Genomic DNA, 25,631 nt, shown 5'->3' on the forward strand with positions numbered 1-25,631 from the left:
ATGAAATCAAAGGAAGAGAGGAAAAAAGCTTTACTAATTAGCCAGCAATCACCATAAGCACAAAGCTCAAATTATCATAAGATAAAATTACTCACCACAAGAAAACCTAACCAATCTGGTTGAAGAAAACAACACACAATCATGGATTTCGAGTCGACGAGTAGACGGGTCGTTCTGGGGTAGCGACTCAGAGACTAGTCAAGACTAGTCTCGACTCAGCAAGACTCATGTTTAATACTAAATTACTAATATGTATAATGTAGGATATAATATAAGGCTGGGGACAGGGGAGTTGGGGAAAACCTGGGCAATTCATGCATCTTTTTTTGAATTTCAGGGGTTGTTTTGGTGCACATATCAACCACTGTAAACCCCCCAGCAAGATGCTTCTTCATCCTTTAAGGCCCATAACCAACTTTTTTGCCACAGAGATTACATTGCAATTTCAATCTATCATCAAGATTTGGCCCAGAATGCATATTCTCTATTGATTCAGTAGTTACAAAATGGAAAGGGGAGGAAAGAATGGGAAAAAAATGACATGTGGGGTCATTTTTTAAGTCGACCGACTCACAAACTTGGACTAGTCGAGACTAGTCAAGACTAGTCGATCGACTTGATAGACTCATCAAATGAGTCGAGTCGACTGGCCGAGTCGACCTTGCAAATGGGACTCATAGACTAGTCGTCGACTAGTCGTTGGACTCGAAATCCATGCACACAATTCAAAAGAAAAAGCAATTAACTCAAAAGGAGAAGATCATGTACTGCAAGAAAGGTAAAAAGAGGACCATGTTATCTCCCGAGCTTTCAATTCCCCAAAAAAATAATACACCAGCACAAGCACGTTCAATATTCTCACCCAACAAAAATCTCCAAACAACCAAAAAAGAGCTGCAAATTAGGAGGTGATAGCAGCACCCATGAAGGAAATTCAAGCAACTCTTATTCTTGGTTGTAGCACGATGAGGGTGTCGTAATAGTAGAACAGCGGGTTTAGTCCGGCAAAGTGAATCATGGTCTCGAACCTGCACAACAATAACAAAACACCTAATGAGCATTCAAAACAAACAAGCTCATGAAGATTAGCATATTAATGTCAAGATTTATAGCACAGTGCAGTACAAGTAATCCGTAGGACATGCACAATAATACCAACCAAGCTAGAATGCATTAGCAACAAACAAACATTCAGTTTGAAATTTCCTAATGCATTTTATGGACAGATCAGAGTTTGATATGTTAAATAATAATGGAACTTTGTATTCCTTTCCAAGACTGGGATTGGCGGTCTTGATAAATACATAGAGACCAGGCATAACATGGATCAGCAACCAATATAATCTAAGCTCAACCATTTATGATGAAAAAAACTAGCATAATGGCATTTGACGATTTATAGCAGAGGGATCCTGCTAGTGCATGTTGGAATGTTTCAGCGATTCTCGATGCGAAACCAAATTTGAACAGAAAATGCTATTCTGCACCGAAGGAACAGAGAAAAAACGTGAACAGCAGTACAACACGGGAATCTAGTAGTTAATCACACCTGAGTCCTGACCAGGAACACTCACACAGGAAGATCAGCTTGCACTACCCATGTATACAAATAAGTTTGTCATTCGTCAGGGACTAGTATTGGACCAATAGGAACTCTAATCAATGAAAAGTAACCACTAGCAAATATTGCGTGGACACTCATGGGCAGATCCTCAACTGCGTACACTTGAACTGAATATTTGCAACGCGTGTAAACAGAGAGAAAGGTGCAGGCCTGTTAGTGAGCGACCTCGATCCAGTGTCGCCAAGATCCGAGTCCCTGTGCACCGGGAAACCCTAGCAGAGAGGAGCGGGTCAAGGCTGTAAGCTATCGTGGGAGGGGCGCCGGATACATAGCAAGGAGGACGTGGTACCTGCGCGCGTCGGGGTCGCCGTGGGCATGTTCCCGGCGAGCACGCCGGAGGAGACGCCCAGGACGGAGCCCTCTCCGCTGCTGGCCGCCCCTGCTTCGGCTCGCGAACGGGTGAGATGGCGGACGACGGCCCGCCGCCGCTGCATCCTGGTGGCCGGCAACCCGCCGCCGTCGTGGAGGACCGCACCGCAGACCCCCGGCCACGCGCACGACGCGGCCGGGCGAGCTCGACGGAGCCGCGCGCACCGAGCTTCCGATGCACGCCGGCGCCGGCGAGCACGCCAGCCGCGCCGCCGCTTCTCTGTGGGTAGGTGGTGACTGGTGAGTGGTGGGTTCTCTAGTTTTGATGTTTCCCTGATATCCATCAATACCAATGGCACTGTAATTGCCAAGGTTAACGCTCCCTAATTTCTGGCGCACAGTTATACTCCTTCCTTTATGTGGGCGCCTGAATTTTCTCAACTTCCATCAATGACAAGAAAGCATTATACTACTAGTAGCACATACTCCATTCAGCAATTTCAAATGAGAAAATTCTGAGATGAAATTGATTTCACATGCGCTACCACCATATCCAAATCACAAAATGCAATCAATTTATATCAAGCATATTACACACCAAAATTAGATAGAAATCAAATATCTCTGCCAAACTGTTTTTCCTTTTTTTCCTCTTTCTGAAGAGCTGAGTTTAGTTCAAAAACAAGGGACGAGGACGGCGGCGCGCCTTCAGCTCGCTCCAGTGTTTGTAGTCTGCGCTACGTGGTTCAAATACCTTTTTTTATAACTTTTATTTCTTTTGGTGTTCTTTCTACTGCTGTTGATGGTGATTAATATCGGTGGTCCTTTTCAAAACAAAAACTTTTGCGAGCCTATCAACGTGCACTTTCCTTTTTTGCTTTGTTGAAACGAGTAGTACACGCACACCAATCACCCAAACTGAGTTAGCTAGCTTCTCCGCTTTAGGATTTGATGCCTATAACACGTGTACACTTGTATTTCATGTTGTATCTACACAGAACTCACCTAGAAGGCCCTGCGCTCCACATGTCAACACTCAAAATTTGCTACTACTATTACACATACGATACAGTTAGCATGGGTGCATCCACACCCTCGTATCTTGTTAGCCGGCTAATTTGTGGCGAGGAACAACCTAGCATGCGCGACAGACCTAACGTCTTTTTGTCCACGAGTCAACATAGAGTCTTGTTGTTGTCGACCCAGGCACCCCTTGGCTTGATATCAAGGGAATAACAACGGTAGCTATCACGGTAGACAAAGATATAGCACCATATATACTAGTTGAGCGGCTCCTTCTTCTCGCGTTGTTGCTGACCTTCATGCACAAGCTAATGGGTGTCATGTCCCTATGACCGACCCCTATCAGAAAGTAAGAGAAAAGTTAGATAAAATAACTTCTTTCAAAGATAAGGCAGGGGTTGACAAGGTAGACGTCCTAAAATTGCTTTACGAAAAGTCAAACACCTTCCCCTTCTTGCATGGGCTCCTATCATTGTTTATATAGTGATGATATAAATAAGAAAACTTATCTAGGAAGGTTCTATAATTATATTGCGAAACTTCCATTTCGAGCTCACCAACCCAACCCTTGCAATATCTACATATATTTTATGTTTTCCATGTCCCTATGACCTATCATAACACAAATAAAGATAAAAGACATAAGGAGTTACCACTTTTGAAGATAAGCTAGCCTTGAGGCAGAAGTAAGTGCTTTGATGGAGGGTCTGGTACTAGCTCATGAATGGTCTAAGCTTCCCGATGTCTTTCAGGGTGATTGTGCCACGATTAATTATGTAAGCCGTCAAAGGGAATATTTGTAGCATATGTGTATATGGGCATCTATATGAAGGGAAGCATCTCATCAACCTTTGAGAAGTTATCCTCATGAAGATTATTCGCGGATAGAATTGGGTAGCAGATAGTCTAGCATATGTTGGTAGAACTGGATAGAGAGTACCGCTAGTTTGGTACGCCATACTCACGGAGAATATTAAAAATCTAGTGCTAGCTTATTCTAAACCTATTATTAAATATTAAGGAATAAAAATCAAAGGTTCCCCACTAAAAAGCTAAGGGTAGATGGTGTAGATGGTGCGGGGCCCACTAAACATCGTTCTTCTTGAAATACGGAACGCAAAAGTGACACTTGCTTCCCAAACAAGACTACCCTGCAGGAAGATCCTCAACTTATAGGGCTAAACTACAACTTCGAGGCCCCGACCCAACTCTTGTAAGAATTTGACATATTTTTTACGTGGTTCATGTTCCTATGACTTATCCCAATTGAAACAAAGAGAAAAGTCACATGAAATATAACCACTTTTGACGAAAAAATAATGGGGTAGATGACACGAGACCCACTAATGGGGGCTTCATCTCAAAGCGTGGGGAAGGTGTAGGATAACGTTGCATAGAAAACAAAAATTTTACTACCGCGAACACGCAATCCAAACCAAGATGCAATCTAGAAGACGGTAGCAACGAGGGGGTATCGAGTCTCACCCTTGAAGAGATTCCAAAGCCTACAAGATGAGGCTCTTGTTGCTGCGGTAGACGATCACTTCCATCCTTCTGGGACTCCACCTTCCATCCTTATTTCTTCCGGACTTTTCTAGAACCTTCTAGAACCTTCCGTAGAACCTTCCGGATCATTTTAATTCACATAAAATGACATCCTATATATGAATCTTATTCTCCGGACCATTCCGGAACTCCTCGTGATGTCCGGGATCTCATCCGGGACTCCGAACAAATATTCGAACTCCATTCCATATTCAAGTACTACCATTTCAACATCCAACTTTAAGTGTGTCACCCTACGGTTCGTGAACTATGCGGACATGGTTGAGTACTTACTCCGACCAATAACCAATAGCGGGATCCGGAGATCCATAATGGCTCCCACATATTCAACGATGACTTTAGTGATCGAATGAACCATTCACATACGATACCAATTCCTTTTGTCACGCGATATTTTACTTGTCCGAGGTTTGATCTTCGGTATCACTCTATACCTTGTTCAACCTCGTCTCCCGACAAGTACTCTTTACTCGTACCGTGGTATGTGGTCTCTTATGAACTTATTCATATGCTTGCAAGACATTAGACGACATTCCACCGAGAGGGCCCGAGTATATCTATCCGTCATCGGGATGGACAAATCCCACCGTTGATCCATATGCCTCAACTCATACTTTCCGGATACTTAATCCCACCTTTATAGCCACCCATTTACGCAGTGGTGTTTGGTGTAATCAAAGTACCTTTCCGGTATAAATGATTTACATGATCTCATGGTCATAAGGACTAGGTAACTATGTATCGAAAGCTTATAGCAAATAACTTAATGACGAGATCTTATGCTACGCTTAATTGGGTGTGTCCATTATATCATTCATACAATGACATAACCTTGTTATTAATAACATCCAATGTTCATGATTATGAAACTAATCATCCATTAATCAACAAGCTAGTTTAAGAGGCATACTAGGGACTTTTTTGTTTGTCTACATATCACACATGTACTAATGTTTCGGTTAATACAATTATAGCATGATATATAAACATTTATCATAAACATAGAGATATAAATAATAACCACTTTATTATTGCCTCTAGGGCATATCTCCTTCAGAAGGGTCATTAACACTCCTCTCTCGCATGTAGTCCCAATCTTAGTATATAATGACGGTATGCATGAAGATGAATAACCGATCGACAACTATAGAGTGGTGTGTGCTTCACAAATATGATTCTTCCGCCAAAGATTTTAGATTTATAATGTCAAGCCCCCATTTTCAAGATCAACGACCCAAGTATCGCGGAAGTTTCACTCATGAGGCCACATTGCATGTGCATCGGGTCAAGGACAAGCACAATGAATTTTCCAAATCTTGGATTGAAATAATCTTCCTTGCTTTTATTGTTTGTATATATAAATTGACATATTTTTATGTGGTTCATGTTCCTATGACTTATCCCAATTGAAGGAAAGAGAAAATTCACATGAAATATAACCACTTTTGAAGGAAAATAATGGGGTAGATGAGGCGAGGCCCACTAATGGGGGCTTCGTCTCAAAGCATGGGGAAGGGTCAGTAACACTCCCCTCTTGCATTGAGTCCCAATGTTAGTATATAATGACGGTATATGCATGAAGATAAATAACCGATCGACAACTACAGAGTGGTGCCTACTTCACAAATATGATTCTCCCGCCAAAGATTTTAGACTTATAATGTCAAGCCCCCATTTTCAAGATCAACGACCCAAGTCTGACGGAAGTTTCACTCATGAGGCCACACTGCATGTGCATTGGGTCAAGGACAAGCACAATGATTTTTTTCAAATCTTGGATTTAAATAATCTTCCTTTCTTTTATTGTTTGTATATATAAATTGACATATTTTCACGTAGTTCATGTTCGTATGACTTATCCCAATTGAAACAAAGAGAAAAGTCACATGAAATGTAACCACTTTTAACGGAAAATAATGGGGTAGATTACACAAGGCCCACTAGTGGGGTTTCGTCTCAAAGCGTGAGGGAGGGTCAGTAGCACTCCCCTCTTGCATGGAGTCCCCTATGTTGGTATATACTGACGGTATACATGAAGATGAAGAACATATCGACAACTATAGAGTGGTGCCTGCTTCACAAATATGAATCTCCCGCCACAAATTTTAGGCTTATAATGTCAAGCGTCCATTTTCAAGATCAACGGTCCAAGTCTCACGGAAGTTTCACTCATGAGGCCACATTGCATGTGCATTGGGTCAAGGACAAGCACAATGAATTTTTCGAATCTTGGACTGAAACAATCTTCTTTTCTTTTATTGTTTGTATATATAAATTGACATCTTTTTACGTAGTTCATGTTCCTATGACTTATACCAATTGAAACAAAGAGAAACCTCACATGAAATATAGCAACTTTTGACGGAAAATAATGGGGTAGATTACACGAGGCCCACTAGTGGGGGTTTCGTCTCAAAGCGTGAGGGAGGGTCAGTAGCACTCCTCTCTTGCATGGAGTCCCAATGTTAGTATATAATAATGGTATGCATGAAGATGAATAACCAATCGACAACTATAGAGTGGCACTTGCTTCAAAAATATGATTCTCTCGCCGAAGATTTCAGACTTATAATGTCAAACCCCATTTTCCTGGTGAGTGGCCTAAGTCTCGTGGTCACTCTTGAGGTCACATTGCATGTGCATTGGGTCAATGACAAGGACTCAGAAATTTTGAAATCTTGGATTGAAATAATGTTCTTTCTTTTATTGTTTGTATATATAATTGACATATTTTTACATGGTTCATATCCCTATGACTTATCCAAACTGAAACAAAGAGAAAATTCACATGAAGTATAACCACTTTTGATGGAAAATAATTGGGTAGATGACACGAGGCCCACTAGTGGGGGTTTCGTCTCAAAGAGTGAGGGAGGGTCAGTAGCACCCCCCTCTTGCATGGAGTCCCAATGTTGGTATATAATGACGGTATGCATGAAGATGAATAACCGATCGACAACTATAGAGTCGCACCTACTTCAAAAATATGATTCTCTCGCCGAAGATTTTAGACTTATAATGTCCAGCCTCCATTTTTTAGGTTAGTGGCCCAAGTATCGCGGTCACTCATGAGGCCACATTGCATGTGCATTTGGTCAAGGACAAGGACTCAAAAAATTTCAAATCTTAGATTGAAATAATCTTCCTTTATTTTATTGTTTGTATATATAATTTGACATATTTTTACATGGTTCATGTTAAAGCGTGAGGGAGGGTCAGTCGCACCACTCCTCTTGCATGGAGTCCCAATGTTGGTATATAATGACGGCATGCATGAAGATGACTAACCGATCGACAACTATAGAGTGACACCTACTTCAAAAATATGATTCACTCGCCGAAGATTTTAGACTTATAATGCCAAGCCTCCATTTTCCAGGTTAGTGGCCCAAGTCTCGCGGTCACTCACGAGGCCACATTGCATGTGCATTTGGTCAAGAACAAGGACTCGGAAATTTTCAATTCTTGGATTGAAATAATCTTCCTTTATTTTATTGTTTGTATATATAAATTGACATATTTGGACATGGTTCATGTTCATATGACTTATCCAAACAAAGAGAAAAGTCGCATGAAATATAACCACTTTTGACAGAAATAATGGGGTAGATGACAAAAGGCCCACTAATGGGAACGAGGCCCACTAATGGGGGTTTGGTCTCAAAAAGTAGGGAGGATCAGTAACACTACCCTCTTGTATGGATTCACAATGTTGGTATATATTATATAATGATAGTATGCATGAAGATGAATAACTGATCAACAACTATAGAGTGGCACGTGCTTCAAAAATATGATTCTCTCGCCGAAGATTTTATACTTATAATGTCAAGCCCCAATTTTCAAGGTCACTGGCCCAAGTCTCCCGGAAGTTTCACTCATGAGGCCACATTGCATATGCATTGGGTCATGGACAAGCACACCGGAAGTTTCAAATCTTGGATTGAAATAATCATCTTTTCTTTTATTGTTTGTGTATATCTTTGAACTTTTGAAAAGGGCGGAATTCTAATAAAATGTTGTGGGGGTTTCGAACCATAGTCCATTGGTCAAAAAAATTCGCCTCATTGTGGGCTCTCCATGTACATATGACCTATCATAACAGAATCAAAGGACAAGCAAGTGTCACATGGAATAATCACTTTTGTTGGAAAACTAGGGGCATACATTGTGGGGGGCACATAACAGGTTTTCGCCTGAAATCACGTGAGGGCGGGTCAGAACTGTTTCCATATTATCATCGCGCAACCCCGACGGTCTTCTTCTCTCTCACCCATATGTGTCGGATCAGCTCCGTCGGCCGCGGTTCCCATCTCCTCCGCCACTGAGGTGTTTTACGGAATAACCAGATGAGTTTATTTTTATTCTGCTTGTCTTTAAATTTCTTTGCGACCGACTGCTTGAACGATGAATTTTGTTTTTGGCAACTCTTTTTCTTCTTCGGAGGGGGGTGGATGGTTGGGGAGGGGGAGGAGGAGGAAGACGACGATGATTTTGACATGCATATGTTAATGGTTATGAACGAGAATATATATGTATCACTGGTGTCTCCATGCAAAATCATAGTCGTGCTTTTATTGATGAAGTTGAATTTTGATGCTTCAGTTTCCACCATCCTGGAAAACCGGGAGCAGTTAAAGCTGTGGATGGCCTCCTTCCTTGGTATTTCCAGTCAAATTCCCAAAATATCGGAAGCTGTGGACTCGTGATTGGCCTGGTGAATTAATGAATGACTTTATGTGGCTTTTGATGAGGAGAGATTTTACGGAGAGATTTTTGAGGAGCAAGAATGGAAAGTAATTTTGAGGAGCAAATCCACGGTGCATGCCAAAGATGAGCCAAAAATTTAGGAAACAGGTATTGATCATGCAATGCAAGTGTATTCGGTGAGGGAAGGTTAGTTATTGCGTTGCATGGAGGAGAGCAAATAAATAAAATAAAATAAATTAAGGAACAACAAATCACACGGCTTGATTGGAAATATTTGCCTCCTCCTGTCTCTACATTTTCTCTCCTAGCCCCGTGCCTACCCAACACCGCGCCGCTCGTCGCCGACCACCCATGTCTGCGCCGCTCGCCGCCGTCCCCAGCCTATCCCCCCTCCGACCAAGTCCCTCACGCATTCAATCGGCTCCGGCGACCATCCTCCCGCAGCGGCTGGAGCTGAGGCGCCGCAGATGTACCTGCCCCCATCCGCCGCATCCCCGGCGACCGCTGCAGATGGAGCGAGAACCTTCTCCACGGCGACCTCACCCGCCACGGTAAGCTCCGGATCCCGGCCCCTCTCCGCGTCCACACCTCGATAAATTTCGCCATGCCCATGCCCCTGCCCCGTGCAGGTAAGCGGAAGAAGATCAGGGACGGCCTACCCCAGCTCCTCCCGCTGCAAGGCCAAGGAGTGGCCGGCCGGCCGGCCGGCGTCCGGAGCTGGCCGACCACCTCGCGAAAAGGGCTCCACCAGGAGGAGCTCTTCCGCCCACAAAATATTTGCAGGAACCTTATGGTGACTATCCTTCCACACACCAATCCCAGGCACTGAATCTTGTTCATACCACATTTTCCAGCAGTCAAGTTCGTCTTGCAGCTCATCTTACGTAAATGTTCATGCTGCAGCTCACTAGAATTACCCTATAATGATCATCTTCCAATGTGTGATAGGAGCCTACCAAAGCCAAGAAGAAAGAGATGGTGCCACGGTGGGTGGCTCTCGGTGACTTCTCGTGACCTTGGCCGGCGGGAGCGGCGCAAAAGCTTACAACGGTTGCAGGGATGCCGGCTTAGAGGCACGATGGGAGACCTTTAGTTCTAGCTGCTAAGTCCCAAGTTTCATCAATAAAGGTAGATTTTTGTTGTGAGCAATAGACCTCCCGTACATTGCTCGGCCAATTGTGGATGCACACAAATATTTATCTCCCAAAAAGATGCATGCCTGCTTCAAGTTTGTATCGAATCCTAGAGTGATATTTATGGAGATATCCAGTTCTAGCTATATGAGCATTTGTTAGTGCTACTGCCGCTATCCTTTTGTTGTAACATGGTGTTGATGTCAATTCCAAGTTTAAAATTGTAAGCTTTATATTAATTTCAAGTGACCATGATATTACAGTAGCTTGACCATGCATATCTTTTCCTGACACTTGTTTTTTTTCTTCTGAAGATCGATGGGTTCAAGCAGGATAGATGGTGGTGGTTATTGTTGCAACAAATAGAAAAGAAGACCTTATCAGGTGTAGTTTTGATGTATCCCCTTCTCTCGTAGTTAGTTTAAACAGACAAGTACTGAGCTAATTTTGACACAGTCTAGTTGGTTACTGAAGTTCACATATCACAATAAATTGTATCACCTCGACCTGATACAAGTGCACCCCATGCCCACGATGATTCATTGCTGCTGCTGCACCACACACCCAAGAGGAGCAGGTCGTGGGTCAAAGAAAGGAACGGAAAATAGAAACAAGAAAGACAAAAGAGAAGAGATGGGGATTGTACAAAACTTCCTCGAGCTCTCCATCAATTTATGTCTCGTGCAGCCATGGTAACCCTATAGTTAGTCCCTAGATTACAATTGATGGATGTGATTGTAGAATTTACCCAGCTAGTTTAGCTTTCCAACCGTATATTGTTTGCCCGATTCCGACGAATCGTTTGGAAAGGGGAGCAAAAACGGTGTAGTTTTTCTGTATAGTGAGTTATCATCATTTTTGAAATTAAACCAAATATGGTTTCGACATAACAATTGAAGAAGTTGTTCTATAGGTACTAAAACTTATATTGGTTTACAGATTTGGTGTTCTCTATTAATCTGTACTAAAAGACTAAATGGTCTGCCCAGTGTGGATATATTTGCCATTAAAGCTTTAATGCTTATGTTAGCTTTTCGAAACATGTGCTGGTGAAGTTCTAGGCCTCCAGCAACAACTTTCAGAGTACATTTTGGTAAATCATTAATGACACATCACTCATTTTGCATAAGCTTTCACAGAGAATAAACTTATTTGGATTCTTAGAAACACATGATACTGTTTTGTGAAGTTTGAGACCCTGTGGCTTTACATTATTCATTTTGCATTCATCTTTCACGTAAACTAAGTACTCAAGTTCAGTTTGCAGCTCAAGTTCAGTTTCTATGACATGTTTCCGCACTCAAGTTCAATTTGCAGCTCATGTTATTTGAATGTTTATACTTCACCTCTCTAGAAGTACCCTAGACTGATCTTCATCTGTGTGATAGGAGTCTGCAGAAGCTGAGAAGCAAGAGACAAATGGCGGTAGAAGACCATGTTGCTGCTACCATGTCTGTTGAAACACGCGACCAGCTCGGCAACCTACAACGGCATCGGCGCAAAGAGGACATCGAGAATTTGGAAGCGCAATGCCCAGCACTAGGTTTCTCCATGTCTCGCTTCAGAGTTCGGGCTTGAAGGTTTAGCAAGTGACTACAATCTGGTAATATACTCTTTTGTGACAAGTTAGTATCAGCTTTAGAAGGTCAAACCGTGTTGATCCGCAGCTTTCTAGATGTATATACATATTAGCTTGAGCACAGATTTTGAGGAGTAGCTTACTAATGCTATGTTTGTAGTCTTCTAGTGATCTCTTGAGGGATCTTCTCTATTGTGCTTTTTTTGTTTTGTTTAAGAGGGCTATTGTGTACATCCAGAATTATCATTGATATATAGTTTCTTTGCAGATAACTTGGTACCCGCATAACTTCCGTGTTGGATTTCTCTTGAGGGATCTTCTCCTAGGATATTTTTAAATTATTTGTTGTTCATTGATATGGGATTTATTTTAGGGATTGATGAGGGTGGGTGGGATCATAGAACATTATTTTCCATTGGTTTTTTCCTTTTCTCATTGATGAAAAGGTTTATTACACAAATGCATGATCTTGTTGCTGTCGTTTTAGAGCTTCTACTCATGTTCCTGATTCTTGTATATAACAAATTTGGGTCTTCCGTTGTTACTTATATATGATAGTATTGGTTTGGCATTTTTAGTTGATTAACATTTAATTTCCACTACTTAAGCTTATTAGGACAGCGGATAGATTTAGTGGTTGGGTAAATATTTACTTGCTCTACTTTAGCAGTTATGGTTAAATATTGACTTGCTCTGGTTTGAGTGACGAAAAAGTTCAGACCAACTCCGTTTTGTTTTTATAATGTGCTTGGTGCTACTTGGCAGGGAACCTGGAGGAAGCCGTTGAGCAACTGACCAAGGGGTGATCCTAGTGAACCTGAAAAACCATATATGGTAAAAAGAGGTATGATACGAAGGCAATTTACACAACGTTTCTTAATCCCGCTGTACATAGGGAGCATCCTTGTGTTGGCTTTGAATCCACTCCAAAGGCCAAAGCACGTTCATGTTGTATGAATTGACACGTCATCATGGTTATTAGAAGTCCTGCCCTGTTATGTGGGTGTGAATAACACTGGGCTCTGTTTGGATGTTTGTATTGGCAGGCTTGGCATTGCATTCAATGGAATATCAATATCCTGGGATATTCACATTGAGATCAATGCCAATATTTTTGTTTGGATGTTTAGATATTTTCTACCTAGAATTGATATTCTAGTGGAATGTCAAATCCTGTTTGGATGGTCAAAGCAATGTATTGCATTTGTATGATCTCAACGTGAAGCACGTCTTCTTTCCACTTTTGGCTCCAGTCTGCGTGTGCTGCAACAAAGAGATTGATGATGAACGAAAATGCAGAGATATGGGGGACAGGGAGAGGGAGAGGGAGGACGGACGGACGCTGCTGGTCATCGGTGAGTAGGGCTAGAGCTCGGCAGCTCGCCCCGGTCCTTCTCGGAGGTGGAGTTCACCCGAACCGCGAGATGAGGCAGCAGGAAAGGAGGGACGGAAGGGAGGGCGAGGTGGAGGGCGACGGCGGATCCGTAGGGAGACGTTGGATTTAGCTCGCCGCCGATCGATTTACTTGGTCTGGCGCTCAAGGTGGGGAAGAGAAGCTCGTCTCGCGTCAGTACCCAGCAATGTCTGGGGCTGGACATTCGGGAAGAGCTCGCCATAGTTGAATCGGCCCAAGCGAATACTCAGCCCGAATACCAGGCCTGGATACCTAGCACAATCAAACGCCTCAATTCGAGGTATTTGGGCTGTGAATGCCCAATACTCAATACCAAGCTTCAATACAAACATCCAAACGGTGCCTGGTTGGTGTTGTGTGGCCATCTTCTTTGATTCATAACTATATATCTTCATCCTAGCACTCCATGGTTTTATTGTTTTCCTTGTCTACTCATCTAGAGAAGTATCATGCCTAGAGGAAGTTGAGATTTTTTTTCTCTATTTAGAAAATGAACCATTTGGGTCATTGTTTACAATTTCGAGTCCATAGTTAAGATCGTGGTTCAGGAAGAAAAGGACACATGTTTATCATCATCAGAGCAAATTATTTTACCCTGTTATACATTACCTTGTGGCTTGTTCCAACTCACTTAAAGTTCTTGTAACCCCGCTTCGTAGGTCGGTCACAATAGCAGCAATGCTTGGAGAGCTTCCCGAGTTCAAAATGTCGCGACTCTTTGTATTTGGAGCTGTCCTCCCGAGGAGCTCGGATGCGGAATGAATGAACTTCTCGATCTCGACATGTAGAAGAAGGTGATTATGTTTTTCCTGTAGTTTGTTTTAGTTGCACATCGCCTTGGTCCGTGTGTGCTAGTAAAAAAATTCCTTTCAGTGTCGTTGCAACCGTGAATACATGGTCTTAAATACCTTTAAGGTTGTTGCCTTTAACCAGGAATGTATCAACAGTAAGCGTTGAATTGCTTTGGATGCGCTATTATGTTGAATTGCATCTAACTCACATTTGCATTTTACATATATACCCATGATTAGTCAAAGCACACCAACAGGTTTGCTTTTTAAGTCTATACAAGTTTATTGCCCAAGTTCACAATGTGAGTGACAAGGATGCATCACATCTAGTTTATTAATGGTTTCCTTAATGAGCTATTTCATAAGAACTTACGGTTAGATTAATAAGGCCTTCTCTAAAATGTAAACACCATGTATATTTTCTTAGTGAGTCTCCGTGCCTTATGTGATATATTTGATGGTCCCGATATTGTTGAAGCTCAAAATAGAGGAGGTCGTAACCGAGTGAACAATACTTGTATTTGCTCATATCTTCTATAATACTTGGAATTATGGTTAACTATAAAGAAAGAAACGGGTTTCCCTTGTTGTTTACTATTTGTGAACTGATACTTAGATTGTGGTCAGTTTGTATGCTTTGTGTTCTTTGGTACCACCAATTGGCTTAATCAAATACATGCTCTTTATTCCTCTCGGTCTCGTGATCCCGTAACTTAGATTGTTAGACCTAGAGCTTCTTAATCAAATACATGATGTATGTTCATGTGTTCTCTCGATCTAGTAACTTGGGTTGATTGGTCTTATTCCTATGTTCTCCGATCCTGTAACTTAGATTGTTGGACCTGGAGCTTCTTAAACTAAAATTTTATATAGTTGTTATCTGAATCAAGTATATGCTATTTTCTTATTTTATGTCACGACTTACTGCACATTTTCATTTTTTGTCATATAGAAAATGGTAAATGGTGGTAGAGTTAGGAGCTGGATGTGTGTGAATTTCTCTCGAAACGTGCAAGACAGTGTTGCTACCAAATTCTGTCGCGAACTCGTTTTTATGTGCCAATCCTCAGGATCCCTGACATGCTTCTGAAGCCTGTTCTTCCAGCTATATACGTGCATCCGGATCATGTGCAACGCAAGGATCAGTTGACTAGGTAGATCCTGCAATAACGTTGATCCAGGGCTGTGAAAGTACCCAGTCCAATGATGTCAATTCCACCTGTGGAGATTGAAACTGGTTTACCTCTATGTTGTCTGTGATGGCGTAGAATAAAAGAAATCTATTTGAGCTCTTCAGTGTGAATGTCGTGCTAGCAACATGTGTGATTAACAAGCTATCTTATCAGCTTTGTTTACCTGTTGTAGTGGTTTACTTAATAATTAGTAATGCAAGCAACGAGCACTCAACCAAATGGCTTGATTTTTCTCTTAATTGTCCGGATTTCTCTTATGTAGGTGTCTTCTCTATGCAACACTCAAATCGAGTTAAGTTTTTTGGGCCTCGACAATGTTCTCTGCATTTCAGGGCACTACCTGAGCGGCACCACCAAGATGTCGGCGAGCACACGCCATGACACCCTTTACGCCAAGATGTCATCGTTGTCAACACATTTTATTACTGCCAGAAGACGACGGACGTAGGATGAATATCGACCACGTTGAGGTGCTCACAACCGTTTGGGCTTCTTACTACACAATCCACAAGGTATACAAGTTGTTTCAGTCCACTCTCTGCTTCCCCTTGATCAAGATATCAATTGTTGTGTTGAGTTGTGATCTGAATCCGTGTCCGGAATTCATTTCTTTTAATTTTATTCCATTGTCAATGCGATTTCCTAACGAAGTGTCTTCCTGCTTCAGTGTGGTTTGTAGATTATGCAAGGGCTTCTTGATCGGTATACTGTGGCTGGATACTCAAGGCCCTCATGATGTTTGTTGGGATGGCTTATTACTTCAGTGGTTGTGTGAAGAATGTCATACAGACATACAACATTGAGAGGCACTCGGGTGTCCCTCAATGATGAAAACAGGGCCAATGGTGATTCCGCGATTATATGTAGTTTGTCTTCTGTTTTAGAAACATGTTTTAAGCTGAGTTCAGAGTTGATCATTCCCCTAACTTGGGCGCAGGGCAATTTGAAACAATTGACACTGGCTCACCTCTTTGGCACGTCATCCTGTATGGGGTTGCTTGCGGTTCAGGTCTGCTTATTTGCTCCGGAGCAGCTCGATGTCACAGTGCGAAAGCCTAGCCTGCTTCTTCCTCCTGACACCACCACGGCGAGAAAAGGAAAACAAAGAAAGCTCCGCCCGACAACAACACCGAACCACCAAAAGCCTCCAGCACAAGGACTTGACTCCAGATCAAGAGGCTACCGTGCTTATTGAAGGAGCCCGCCTTGAGTATCTTCTCTTCTGCCTTCCACCTTGGAAGCTGGTCGGAGAAGCTCAAGGACGACCGTCCGGTGCTGCACCAGGCCACCCAAACGGAAAAACTCCAGATCTCAGCCTTATTTTCGGAGATCCCTGAGATCTGCAGCCCCACATACAACAGCTCTTGCCACCAGAGCAGTGCAGTGAAGAATAAGAATCCCAGGACACGCCAGATCCGGCCGACAAGATCCAACGAACTACTCCATGGCGCCATATAGGACAAGACAACACTCTAAACCTAAAATACATAAAACTACGACCGGCACCTCGCCTCAGCTCCTTCCGAGCGGCATCGCCGCCGAGGGAAACCTCGGTTCGGCCTGGAACTCGGGAAAGTCTCACTCGAGAACCGTAGCAGCAGAAGGAAAGGGGAGAGGGAGGAGCTACAAGGCAGTAAAAAACTTTTTCTTATTTGCTTTTCTAGCTGTGTCCATTTCAATAATTAAATGTGTGCGTTAGTTCATCAAGGATTATTCAAATGGAACCAAGTCTAAGATTGAAAATGGTGGCAGTCTGATCGTGAACTTGGTATTGAAAATTGACTCGTTTATCTAGTTCTCATTCTTTATAAATGTATAGTGACTCGTTGAAGTCGACGTGTTAGATCAAAAACTATTGATATCTGACTACTTGTAACCTTGTCTTGTCGGCAGCAGTTGATAGAGGATATGTACAATGTCACTCATGATCCGCACGGACGAACCATCCATGGTGGCATGATCGTGTATCCCTTGGCTGATCAACATCTTCAGTTTGTCTCTCTTTATGGCACAATTCATACATACATTTTGTGGCACGCATTTGCAGGTAGCTAAAAGATCAACTGACGAAAAGCCTCAACGCATATATTGTTCTATAGGTATGCGTGCTACCATGCCGAATTTTACACTCATGCTTTGACAAGTGAGAGAATATCTTGTCATATACTTGAGCTTTTGAACTGTCTGTTTTCGCAGGGATGGTGTGAGTGAAGCTGTGAAGGCCACGTCCGTGGCGTATGTGCTATTTTTACCATCACGATCCCTTGTGACTTCCATTTTTGTAATTGCTCCATACAGACCTGGAGTTGTAATAGTTCCACGTTTGTCTTTGTTACTTATTTGTGTTTGGACTTGAGCTGAGGTGGATGGTGTACGTGGGGATTTGGATGTCAGTCTGAGCTGCTGTGATATATATGAACTTTTTAGTGTTGATTATTTCACATGTGACCTGAATATGTTCGAAAAAGCGAGATGGTAATGGCAAAATTTTGACTTTTTTTTTTGTAGTTTGTTGTTGCAAACTAAAAGGATTGAGGAATGATGGTTTGGAGCTGAGGTAGTCTTGCCTGTTCGATGTACTATCAGCAATTTCAACATCAATGTCACCCGATCGTTTTGTGTTCTTAATGAGAATTACGCAACTTGAATTTATTATCTTGAGGTCATTGTTAACGGTTCCAGTAAGAAATATGGCTAATGTAAGCTAGTTTGGTAACTCATAAACCTGCACATGCATGGCACGTTTTGAAAAATGAAGCTAAGGATCGGCTTGAGCTAGCTTCCAACCGAATCAGCCTACTACCTCCTATATACAGATTAACCGACGTGCCATCTAAATCATGCAGTTTTATTTCCGCCCGCTCGTTGCGGCACGATAGCTAGCATTGACTGTCCGTTTAATTAGTGATGGGATTCACACCTATGCATGCCGCTTTCCTCCGTTAATATTGCTGGGAAAGATTGCTTGCACTGCTGGAACATGGGTTTCTCTACCATCATTGGCCTACCGCTGTTTATTCCCATTGTTATCTATGTTAAAAATGCTTGTTCTCTCGTATTTCTCAACCAATTAAGGATCGCCTTGTTTCGGGATTTTTTTTCTCTAGTGGGCTGGTTAATCCACACCAGAGCTTGTTTGTATTTGGCAAACCTTGTTTGCTACCTCTAAATGTTTATCTCAACTAATTGTAAATTACTGCATGCAAGCGAATAACAATGGCTCAAAAGAAGAGAAATGTTCAAATAGGTAATTATAGGAGCGAATAACAATTCTGGAATAATTATCCTGTAAAAACGACCAAGAAATTATAGGGGCTCGTCACTAAGAAACAGGTCTATCTATATACTACGGAGTATATACTAAACCGAGAAACAAGCGAGGAAATATGGTACGAACTAGTTCCCTTCCTCTCATATAGTTTCCTTGAAAAGTAGGCCTACCTAAAAACGTCAAACATCATAACTGACGCCCGCTTAGAAAGGCAAGCAGCCAGACATTTATGCTGATTGATTACCATGCCATGCACATACTCCAAGCGATTATTAACATACCCTGAAAATTTTGCTTTCGCGCCGATCGGAGGTAACGGAGGGAGTACATCACCAGGCTATAATTAACCCCCCCCCCCCCCCCCCCCACACACACACACACAGAAGTTCCCAGAAATTAGCGCACTGACCGCTCGGATGCCTTCCGATAAATTAACCGGGATCTCATCACAATATTAGATGGGCCATTAATCTCCTCACCCCAGTACGAGACATTTTTGTTTGAATTGCAATATATGTGTCAAACTTGAGGGCAACGAGTCTAGTATGATGGTCCAGGGGTAAAAAAAACATGATTCTAAAATCATGGAAGGGTTAGAATCAACATGCGAGACATCTTTTGGCAAGGAACAATTAAAACACCTACTCCACGTACATATGACCCGGTATGCATACACGACAGCTCTAATTGAGCAGTATCTCCAAAAAGGTTATTTTCCTAGAGAGAGGACCCGGATTGATCCTGCGTATCCTGAGGGGCAATTCATTTCCGGTCTACAAAGAAAGGAAAGCCTAGGAAGTAAATTCATTTCCGGTCTACAAGGAAGGGTTGTTTGGCAATCCATAACTATACCGTCCCATAATTACGGGGGCTCCAAAATAAGCGCCACGCCACCAACTGATCCGTGGCATAGTCTAATCCCAGCCATACATCTCTTAGCGCCCAGCATTTCTCCCCAAAATTTCGAACCTATATGTTTTCATCATTTTCCCTCCAGAACTGAAACCCACGCATGCAGCCCGAATCTTTTCCTTCTTCCCGCCATGCTAATTCCCTCCCTTCAAATTTGAATCTCTCCAAAAGCTCTATATATACTAAGGGAGGTTCAGCCAACGCGTGCGTCGTGTGTGACGACTTAGACTTTGACTCTTTACTCGTCGAGGAGAGGAGAGGAGAGGGGGCACTATGCCATCCGCTCAATCTCATGGCCTCTCGGTTTCATCGTTCTTTGGATCGCGGCGCCCCGGTAATTCTGCGATTGTTTGTTTCGCTTTGTTTGATGAATCCATCTACCCACGTAACATCTTTGTCTGTGTCATCGTCTGCTTAGATTCGTTTTCTGTGTTGCTTGAACAGGGAGTCTGGACTGCGGATGCGAGGGAACAACATGGATCGGAGGTTCTGCGGCCGCGGTAATAGGCTTGAGTTTGGACACAAGAAGCTTGTGAAACAAACTGACATGAAGCAAATGAAAATATCTTCATCTGACAACTCTTCCCCGGAGATTAGCTTGTTGGCAAAGAAGTTGACATTTGGAATGGAAGATACTTTGAAATGAGACAACAGAAATTCATGGCCAGCTTCACAATCAGGGACAAGCTCAATTCCACCAATAGGAAGATCCAAAATATTATGGATTGTTTGCTTATTAACAGGAATGAATTTCTTTGTTAACTGAATTTCTGAGGAATTGGTGTCAAAAACACTTGCTATCCATTTCACAAATCTAAGAGGCACATCTGTTTTCACAAACTTCAACATGCATTCCATTCCATAGAGTTTGATTACGTAAATCGCTTATCAGTCAATGCTTTGATTACTCGTTGAAAACAATTTTCCGCAGTACCTTGTACACACTTTACTGTCTGCATTCTCCATCCTTGACTTCTTAGACTGCAAGTTAAATACATGTGGAAAGTTAAAATCCATTAAAAATCAGATTCTACTTGCTCACGTATGTCGCTTTGCACACCAGTAGAAAGTTAAATACATGTTGTAAATGAACTTCTTAGACCGAAAGTTAAAATACATGTTGGAGACACACCTGATATGCAGGTATTGGATTATCACGGATGTTGCTTTGCATTATTTTCCGTTTAAGGCTCTTAACTTTCTGCAAAATAGACACAAAAACAGGTACTCAAAATAAGTTATATCTCAATGAATAACTTACATATAATTTTCACATGTGCATGTTTAAGTGAAGAACTAACATTTTTCATGTAAAACTCGATAAGTGCCTTATCGAAATTGCTATCTCTCACATTGTCCTGTTAAAAACACAACAAGAGCACAAAAAAATTGTTAAAATGTTAAACAGTATACTATCTCTGCATTTACACTAAAATACATGCATGGCAGTTGACCAGAGGGAGTACAAAAATGCATAAAACACAAAAGAACCTTAGACACAGGATTGCAGAAGCTTTCTTCATTGTCTTCTGATAAATCATCTTCTGATAAACCATCTTCCTCTATGTTTGTTGTGTGAAGTCTACCCATAGCTGTACATAAATTCAAATAATAGATATAAAAACTATACGATTGCATATATGTACACTGTATATATAGTGTAAAATATAAGAATATACACTGTATCTATATTCTTGTATCTACACTACATATACACTGTATATATTCTTGTATGTACAGCTATATACACTGCATATACACTTGTATATACACTGCATATACACTTTATCTGCATATTGCACCGCTCCTCTACTCCTACCGGACCGTCTTCAACGACACTAGACAAGGTGAGGCTGCTCTACTCATATACACTTGTATATACACTGCATATACACTTGTATATACACTGCATATACACTTTTATCTGCATATTGCATCGCTCCTTCCGACGGCAACATCACAAGGCAAAAGCTGAAGCTGCTCTACTCCTACCGGACCGTCTTCAACGAGGCTGTTCTACTCATATACACTTGTATATACATTACACATATAGTTGTATCTACACTGCATATACACTTTATCTGCATATACACTATGATTGTATATATACTCTATTTACATTGCATATACACTACATTGTATATTTACTTTCTGATATATACAATGCATCTACGATATAATAAAACAGATACCATATACATCAAAAGAAAAGATCCTACAGCTCGTGAAACATCTGGCAGCAAGAAAACAAACACAACGCACCTAGAAATTCTACACTGACATGTGTGCATATATACACCGCATCTATGACAGTATATGCACTGTATACATCACTAGGTATATAGCTGCAGATATCCCTGCACACACAGAGTACTTGCTATATACCCCCTGCACTTGGGATGACAAATCACCTCCATAATCCCTTTACATACACCACCGGCATCGACGGCGCTTCACAAAAAAGCAACACACGTAAACACCCATACTACACACGATTGCAGGAACTTGAAGCAAAAAGCGTCTAGTATTCAATTTTTTCATTTCCAGTGCAACAAGTGCAACAGCATACCATTCCCCATTTCCCAATTTCTGAAAGCTCGGTCGTTGCCTCTCCTTTGTGATCGAGTCCAGAACCGAGTCACCGAGCACAACCCGCAGTGCCAAAAATTTGCGAAGTGAAATGGGGAATGGTATGCCAATTATTGAATTGAACAACTGTTTCGGCTGAACTAAACGGAACTGTAACACACAAGCACACTTTCAGAACTAGTCTAAGAAAACAAAGAAAACAAGGGTTATGCCGGTGGTGTGAATTCATCCCAACACTCAACAAAGAAAACAAAAGAGCGCACACCGACAGAACAGGCTAGTGGTCAGCTCAACAAGGTTTATGCATAACAATTTTTCGAAATACTTGCCATGATACCGCATAAGTAAGTAGGTTCGCATAATTTCTTCATAGAAACACTTCTCACTTAGTTACATGGTATGTATACTTGACAACACTAATAACACACCGAAGTAACTAGGCTTCCCTGAGACGTCGCTTATGTCTTGAGAACTTGCTAAAGAACTCGCAACTGTGTTCTGAAAACCTCATTATGCTTCTCCTGGTTCTGCATAAAAATTGCAGCTAGCTACTGACAAACAAACAGAATGCCAAGTGTAATGTTCAGAAAACTGCACATAGAGAGCAACAAAACCACAGAAAAACAGGATCAAAACAATTCAAAAACATAACTCACACACATTCAACACTTCCAACTACCATGTATTGATCTCTGAGATCTTGTTTAAAACAAGCCACGGCTACAAAGATACATACAACACGACAGAGACAGTAAAAACAGCACATGAGACTAGAGATACGATACACAATGGCAAGTCTGAAAAATGAGAAACGGTGAGGTTGAGTGGGCAATCTTATGCATTTGCTGAAATGGACAAATAAGAATCTAATGCGCAGACAGAGAAAATAAGAAGAACAGGAAGGGCCTTTGTGATTCCTCAGTCCCAGCTGCAGTACGCCTCCGCAGACCACACAACGAGCAAGTGCAGCGGCCTGGAGGGGGCATCTGGTCATCTGGAAGATTCAGCACTCAGACTATCTCCGATTCCTGGTACTGAAATCGAATCGTCATGAACAAAAAACACGGGAAAAACATAGATCCACGAAAATCAGCCGACGAAAACCTCGTCACCCACAGCACCAAACATCTAGACGGCTAGAAAAATGCTACACGCAGGTCGCCTACACACTAACGAAATCGTTCATGGCTAGAATAGCGAGGGAAATCAGCCGACGAAAACCTCACCACCCACAACACCAAACACCTAGACGGCTAGAAAATCCTACACCGCCGCCCCCCAAAATAGCCACAGCCGTGTTCACGCCCAGCCCACCCAAAATTCTCACTACTACAGAATGCACCAAAAATTTCCACAGACGCAACGCGTACAGAAACAGCGAATCGCCCACAGAAAACTCGAAGACACCTCTCGCCCTGCTCCACCCCCACAATTCCGCAACCCCCGTCTCCGTACGGCCCGGCCCCGAAGAGCGGCCATGGCCGGCAGCATTGGCCGCCGCCCACCCGCAAGCGAACCGCGACCACCGTACCCAAATCTCCGCGGCCACCCGCGCCGCGAACCCAACCAAAACCACAGCAAACCCCGCGCCAGAACGGCAACAGAAATGACCAATCGCGCCCAAATCGGGGCGGGGAAGAGGCGCCTCACCTCGCCCGGGCGCTGGGAGCCGGCGGGGTCGGGCGGCGAGGTCGCCCTCTGAAGTCGCCTACACACTCACGAAGTCGTTGATGACTAGAATAGCGAGGGATTTGGGGTCGACGCTTACCTTGAGGACGAGCTCGACGAACAGCAATGGAGATGCCGCCCCAAGCCCGAGGCCCCGCAGCCCCCACTCCCACGCGCAGGTTGCGGAAGGGCGCAGCGACCGCTCGACCGCGGCGGACGGGCTCGTCTCCGACCGCGGCGGACGGGCTCGTCTCCGACCACGGCGGCGATTTCTCCCCCTTCCGCGCCGCTCTCTCCTCTTCCCCGCCGCGATTTGGGTCGAAATGGATTGGGTCCAAATGAGGATCCCGTTGAAGCCAATGTGGGGCCCCCGAGCGAAAAAAACGGTGGAAACAAAACCAAGAAAAAAAACGGTGGAAACAAAACCGTTCAGAAAAACCGGGCAAAACCTGTGTGAGCCAAAACAACACTTTTGCCGGATGAAAAAATACAAACTAGGAAATTCGAGTGATGGCCAATTAGAAAACAACCGGGTGATAAACAGCAAAAGTGTTTTTTTTTCCGGTTTAAGGCCTTTTTCATTTTAATTTTCTAAATGGATTTTTGGAAACACAATACAACACATACACTCACCCCTATAAACACGAACACACGCATATCCTATCCTTAGGGCATCTCTACCGGGGCAACCTAGTCAGTCCTGGCCTGTCTGAAACGGTCCGCACGGATAGGCAGACCGGTCACCAACACTCCAACGGGACGACCCAAACGAACCGACCCATCCGGCTCGACTCATCGCCCACCAAATTTTGGGAACCGATGCATCTGCATGAACGCTGCACGGACAACATGCGTGTCCGCCCGCGCGTGCCGCGAGCCTGCATGGAAGCGACCCGACAGGAGAAGGGTCACCGGCGGCGGTAGCCATGGCCATCAAAGCCATCGCTGACCACTACCACCGTTGCCTCAGCTCCAGCACTAGCATTGACGTTGATGGTGCTGGAAGCTGCGCGAGCATTGAAGGCCAACACTACTTAAACGACCGGACGCGCGGCTGTCACCCCCAAAACCATCGCCACTGCGTGCAAACTAATGTTGCCACTCTCGCCGGCGATGAAGATGCCCATATGGCTCAATCATACCGCCAACAATCACCGGGCGAGGTCGTCATCCCGCCGCCTCAGCGCAACCCAGCGCGCGCCCGACATCTACCGCTGCACCCACGACGACATATTTCGTCGGGCCTCAAGCCGCAACGTCACCAACACTCAAGCAGCCAACACAACAATTGGGCCGCAAAAGGCGCGACGTGCCCTTGCATGAGTCCCTCCCCGTTGTGCGCGTTGGCCTAGAAGGCGGACCACGATCCAAATATTATCCGCGGGCAGATCCAAATGGACATAATCAGACCATTTGGGTCGCTGATTTGGGTCGGTTCGCTAGAGATGCCATTATGAGCACCTCCGTGGGACTGAGCCAGCAGATCTTAAGGTTGATAAAGTCACCACATGCGCCACCTCGTTGTAGATTGGCATGTCACCTACAACTAAAAATATAGCACCGGTTAAATTGTTAAATAAATCTAGGTAGCACAAACACCCATGCAAAGTCTACAACTTGAACCTGGGTGGGATGGTTCCACCACAACCTAACCACCACAGCTAAGCTCAGTTTGCTTTTTAATGGAGTTTTGTTGAGGTTTTTTCTTATTATTAATCTAACTCACTGGTACTCGGTTGTCAAAAATTTAACAAATTTCAGACAATTTACGTGGAACTGAGAAGTACAAAACTATAGAGCTCGAGATAAGAATGCTTCCTCGTGTGAAAGCTATTCCAACAATATAGTG

At 43.1% G+C, this 25,631-nt stretch overlaps 4 long non-coding RNA genes across 5 annotated transcripts; 3 read left to right on the plus strand and 1 right to left on the minus strand.

The window, feature by feature from the left end:
• Window positions 1-928: 928 nt before the first annotated feature.
• Window positions 929-1,971, minus strand: LOC124707781. The gene is made up of 3 exons (XR_007004987.1): window positions 1,914-1,971; window positions 1,790-1,836; window positions 929-1,028 (listed from the first exon to the last, which is right to left on the minus strand). It is a non-coding gene; the product is annotated as an uncharacterized LOC124707781 (long non-coding RNA).
• Window positions 1,972-10,222: 8,251 nt separating this feature from the next.
• Window positions 10,223-13,228, plus strand: LOC124649509. Its single transcript, XR_006986665.1, has 5 exons — window positions 10,223-10,360; window positions 10,680-10,749; window positions 10,883-11,057; window positions 11,754-11,968; window positions 12,710-13,228. It is a non-coding gene; the product is annotated as an uncharacterized LOC124649509 (long non-coding RNA).
• An 885-nt stretch (window positions 13,229-14,113) lies between these two features.
• On the plus strand, window positions 14,114-16,151 carry LOC124649511. Of its 2 annotated transcripts, XR_006986666.1 has the most exons (4): window positions 14,115-14,152; window positions 15,102-15,303; window positions 15,675-15,854; window positions 16,022-16,151. It is a non-coding gene; the product is annotated as an uncharacterized LOC124649511 (long non-coding RNA). The 2 variants fall into 2 exon arrangements; XR_006986667.1 differs by lacking the exon at window positions 15,102-15,303 and having other exon boundaries at window positions 14,114-14,152.
• A 1,167-nt stretch (window positions 16,152-17,318) lies between these two features.
• On the plus strand, window positions 17,319-17,844 carry LOC124649512. Its single transcript, XR_006986668.1, has 2 exons — window positions 17,319-17,441; window positions 17,539-17,844. It is a non-coding gene; the product is annotated as an uncharacterized LOC124649512 (long non-coding RNA).
• Window positions 17,845-25,631: the final 7,787 nt, after the last annotated feature.

This window comes from Lolium rigidum, chromosome 4 (assembly GCF_022539505.1).
Source record: "Lolium rigidum isolate FL_2022 chromosome 4, APGP_CSIRO_Lrig_0.1, whole genome shotgun sequence".
NCBI classification, from domain to species: domain Eukaryota; kingdom Viridiplantae; phylum Streptophyta; class Magnoliopsida; order Poales; family Poaceae; genus Lolium; species Lolium rigidum.